Here is a 5,344-nt window from a genome sequence, read left to right as displayed (position 1 = left end):
GAAAAAATATTTAAGAGCACCAGTGCGACTGACCCGATCAGCATATTTATGTTTGTGTTGAGGGGTGCGTCAAAGGTTTCGACTTGCGTGTTTTTGTACCGTTGAGTAATTTATCACAGACATATCTGTTGATTCCTTGAATGCAATCTTAATCAGAATCCACTCACTGCTCAAAACACTGGTGTTTTGTTCAGTGCTGAGTTATGCAAGCTCACAAATTATCTCAATATAATAAAGTGTAGACATGGTGGAAATGAGAGATTCATTGTGCAATGTAGGGAGCTTTGTTGATTATGATGGAACTTTGTGAGATTGCGATCAACTAAAGGGAGTGACAGCTTTTAATGATTATTAAGGGAGTTTGCAAATGTGATATTGATTTAATTACGATAGTTTAATAAACAAGAAGATAATATTAAGTGACTTGCATTGACTATAACACTACTGCATGATTTTGCTCTATTTCATCAATGAAAATAGTTTTAAACAAAGCAACAGCTGAGCCGCATCGTCATTCACAAACAGCTTTGTTTCGTTTTAGGAATGGGCATTTTTGGCAATTTCTCATTTCGATCATCGATAGGTTTCAAAGATCATGTGTGGTGCATGGCTCTCATGGAGATAATGAAAATATCTGAAGACTATTGTGAAAATGAATGTTAAAAATAAAAATATGACATTAAAACCGGTCTATGAAAACATGAACACATGATTAGAACTGTTACAATCTCTAGGTGGAATGCCTATTAGCACTTCTAGAGGGCACTCCATCCCATACTGTTGCCATTCATTCTGGACTCCATTTCCCATATACCCCTTGCCTAGGAACCAATTACGGACTCCACTCATTTCCCATTAGGAGGACTATTTAAGTCGGACACGTGCTCAAATCATAGTTTCCGTTTTTGTTCCCGTGTTTTACTAGTTTTCCAGTTTTGCCCTGCCTGTGTTTCTGTCCCTGGACTGTTTCCTTGTTTCATGATTGTTCAATGCCTGCCCTAACCATTGCCTGTTTGTGGATTACTCTTTTGCCTCTGCCTTGGATTATATTGTTTGCTGGTGTTCGACCCTGCCTGTCTGACTACGTTTGTGACTACACTCTTTATAATAAAGCCTGCATGTGGATCCTCAACCCAGTTGTCACGCTTCCATGTTACAGAAACACTGTTAGATTATGATTATGATGACACATCCTATGATATTAATCAGATAACTTAGATACATAACATAGACGTAACATTACAACTTGTATCTGCACAAAAGGATGCAAATGCCAGTGAACTTTAAGTTGCACACTATAGCGAAAGAGAGATCCTGCCGTGATGCACTTTCATAACAGCTGAAGCACGGGCAAAGAAAGCAGACAGAATTTACTATAGATTTCACATTCTATAAAGTTGTCATTATAATGCTATGTTTATGGCAGGTTTGTGCTATATTTTCAACTACATTATCAAGAGATTCCTGAAATCGCCTGTGCATTTTCAAAGCCATACAAATTATGAAAACAATTTTAATTGAAGTATGCCTACTGTTGAACAAATATGACGAAAAAAAGCAATTCTGCACTATTAACATCAGTATTTAAAAAAAAGAAACATCTAAAAGCAATATGACCATCTCAAATAACTCGGACAGTCAATATCGGGCATTGCATTTGAGCATGAAACTAAACACTGGTAATATGCAGCGCATTCAGCATGATAATAAATGTTAATATCCTAAAGCACTCTATATTAGATTAATCAGATATGTATGTAGCTAACCCAGACATCACTACGTGACTTCGAATCCATGCTTCTCTCTCTTCTCACGTCTATACTTTGGGTGCCGGCCAAAGTGCTGCTATAACCAATCAGAATTTTTTTTTTTAAACCCACACGATCATTGTTTTCATGATCGATTGTCGCTGTCACGGCTGAGTACTTGAGTACTCAGTCACTGCTGCACATCGCTATTTCGTTTATGAATGAACGTGTGTTTTTAAACAAATCTAGTGAATCAATGATTCAATTACCAATTCATAAAGATAGTCACTTGCTTCATTCCTGAATAAATCAGTCATTTGAAATGAATCAATTTAATGAATGATTCAGTGATAAAATCAGTGACTTGCTGCCACCTACTGGCAGTTTTAATTTCATTTTTAAAGGGGTCATGAACTGCCTTTTTTATTTTGTACTCTTCTCTGAGGTCCACTTATAATGCTATCAAAATGTTTACATCAAAAACATCATAATTTAGAAGTAATAAGCTATTTTCTGTCCTGTTTTTAACCCCCCTCATCAGAACGCTAGGTGTGGCGGATTGTAGGAACTCGATATCAAACAATCTGTAAGAAGAGACAAAGCAATAGTGACCACGTAATGAAAGCAGTTACACTTGTTGCGACATTACTGTAGGATTCAATAAGGGCTGGGCAAAAAAAAAATCGATTTTCTGATTAATCGTTTTTTTAAATGATGTCGATTCGATATCGATTCTCAAAAGCCGCGAATCGATCTTTTCCAGTATTTATTTCAAGCACACATTTAAAACAAGATCTGATTAACGTGAATCTCATCATTAGTCTTCTCCACTAGATGTCACCCTTATTTACCTTGTGCGATGTTACAACAGAAATCCTGTCATTCATTCAGCACTCATCATGGCCATACGCGCAATTCGCAAGGCTCAGGTGAAATGCTATAGTAATACTATAAATCTGCAGAAGCATATAGCATTTGTATTAAAACTATATTCACTAAATGTAAACAAAAAAATCGAGAATCGAATCGAATCGAGAGCTTGCGAATCGAAATCGAATCGAATCGGGACATCTGAATCGATACCCAGCCCTAGATCCAATATAGTTGGCACAGCATTGTCTTTTAGTTTCAATATTCAAAGTTCATCCACTCTTTCCTAATGTTGGGATCAGAAGGAAGGCAATGCAAATACTGTTTTTCCACAAATTGGCACTGCACAGCGTCTCGTTGTCTTCAGAGCAATCTTTATCATTTGGTTTCTGCGTAGACCTGCCCGTTCGCCTCTCTCGTAAACACTACATGTGTGAATGGGTGGGCGTGGCTAAACAGGCAGTGAGATCGAAGCAGGCATTGATCTTCTTCTGCGGAGGCTTATCCACACTATCATAGAGTAGAACATTCCAAAAGCTGTTGTTTTGCCAGACTGCCTTTAATACAAGCTTTTTTTAAGACTAACGGCAAAGTTTAGAGTTCTGAAATCTACAGGATGTTTTTTTTTTAAAGAATTTAAAAAAAAAAATTTTTTTACATTTATTGTTATAGCACAGTGTAGAGGAGACAGGAATCGAAGTGGGAGAGAGAGAGGGGGCAGGATCGAGAAAGGTCCTTGAGCCAGGATTCTAACTCGGGACACCAGTAGCGCAACAGTGCTTTATGTCGGCGCGCTGTCCACAAGAATATTGACGCCGACATGTACAGGATGTTTTTATAGTACAATGACATCTTATATGTGAAAACATCAAAGCAATTTTGGTTTCTCAGTTCACGGCCCCTTTAAAGTATCATTTAAGTTGCTTAAATCATTTAATATTTCTATATTCAACATTTTATATTTAAAATGTTAATCTCAACATGAATTTATTAACTTAATTGGACTCATACCATCTCTAAGCCTCATTAAACATCTGAAAATACACCTACAAGCCACTTTTGTGTTCCTCGGTCTACCTCTCTACAGCAAATTAATTTTGTTAATACTGATTTCAAATGATCAGTATTCTTTTTATTCTACTTGTTCTTATTCTATTGTCTTAGATATTTTAAAAGCTTCAAAATATAAATTTTTGAATTTGACATGAAAGATTACATACTTTTATTAAAATGAGAAAAAGGTAAAGAAATGCCCCTGTAAATCATTAAAGAGTCAAATATCACCTGGTAATGGGAAGGCAAATTTTTTTATCAGAATTTTTGATTACTGATCAGAAGGTGCACCTGAGTTTTTTGACTGCACTCCTAATTTTTTTCAATTAGGAGCACAAGTGCTCCTAAAAAGAAAAGTAAGCACAGAGCCCTGAATTGTAGCACACAAAACATTGCTGCACAATTTATAGGCTACAGATCTTCAAGCAGAAGGTATGAAATTAAATATTCTGAATGATATCAATCCACATTTCTGACTTGTGACGCAGCCTGGAATTAAGACACATCATGTTGGTTTGTTTGGCCAGAGGAGAACTGGCCCCTCGAATGAGCTTGTTTTTTCCCAATGGAAAAAATCGGTGACAAAGATGGCATTTGGGCTAATTGCAACTGTCGCCTCTTCCTTAGTTGGGGACACTTAATATTTGGCAATATTATTGACTTGACTGCACAGACACTACAGGATGAGAACTAAACCTGAGCTGGATGATGACATCACTGTTTTCTCCAGAGCTGCTTTATAGATGACAATCACATTTCATAATTGATGGACTTTACATAGTTACTGAACCAAACTGAATAAACGAACTGATTTCAACTGAATAATGACTGTTTACCATTGTCTTTTTAGAGCTGCTTTAAAGTAATTGAAAACTTTAAAACTTATTTGAAACAATCTGTATTCAGGGCTCGAAATTAACTTTTTTACTTGGTAGCACTGGTGCTCCCAACTTCAAAAAGTTAGGAGCACCAGCAAATATTTAGGAGCACTCACCAAAAATTTATGAGCATCACAACTACAAATTATATATTAACAGATTGTATCCTTACATTCTTAACTTTAATGCAGATTTTATATTGGTTAATATTAGCTGTCAATCTCTCAGTCACTGCTTTCCGCTAACTACCGCGAGAAAAAGAAAGGGCTGAAGAAGAGAGAAAATGAAAAGAACACTGACAGATTTCTTTTGTAAATAACCTAAAGTTAAGTTCTTCTTTGCCGAGGGTTAGGATGGTGTATGCAGTGTTAAATTTTACATTCAGCTCTGCCAGTTGCACTGAACGGCTGGCAGCTAGGGGTGTGTGATATTGACAGAAAATTATATCTCGATATTTTCTGGGATTTAATCCTTAACAATAATTTGACTGAGTGTTACTGTGCTGATATCTTAAGGACTACAGTGGACAGCTGACTCCTAAAATTTTTAATATTCATATTCTGTGTGGTGGTCAGTTCACAGCAGTGACAGAAATGAATCATACTTCATGTTGTGATGCCTTTTAATAGACTGAATCATGCCGTGATTGGACTTTGCAATATACTCGATAATGTCAAACCGCACATCGTAAAACAACAATTACGAAATGTGTAGATTCGGTGGCGAACGCTGTTACCATCAAACTCCGTCCCACAGGCTTTACAGTGAATGCAGTGCTTAGAACCATTTTCAGAG

General features: G+C 36.6%; 1 long non-coding RNA gene across 1 annotated transcript in view; it reads left to right on the top strand.

Annotated features, from left to right (window-relative positions):
- The first annotated feature begins 1,756 nt into the window (after positions 1-1,756).
- The window catches only part of LOC107728968 (uncharacterized), an 18,157-nt gene continuing 14,569 nt past the window's right edge, over positions 1,757-5,344 (top strand). The window contains exon 1 of the long non-coding RNA XR_001638532.1: positions 1,757-1,827. This is a non-coding gene — a long non-coding RNA (uncharacterized LOC107728968). The remainder of the gene's footprint in view (positions 1,828-5,344) is intronic.

This window comes from Sinocyclocheilus rhinocerous, unplaced genomic scaffold (genome assembly GCF_001515625.1).
Source record: "Sinocyclocheilus rhinocerous isolate Xijiao unplaced genomic scaffold, SAMN03320098_v1.1 scaffold2743, whole genome shotgun sequence".
Lineage (NCBI taxonomy): Eukaryota > Metazoa > Chordata > Actinopteri > Cypriniformes > Cyprinidae > Sinocyclocheilus > Sinocyclocheilus rhinocerous.
The sequence above is the reverse complement of the archived record's forward strand: the minus strand, read 5'-3'. Positions and strand labels throughout refer to the sequence as shown.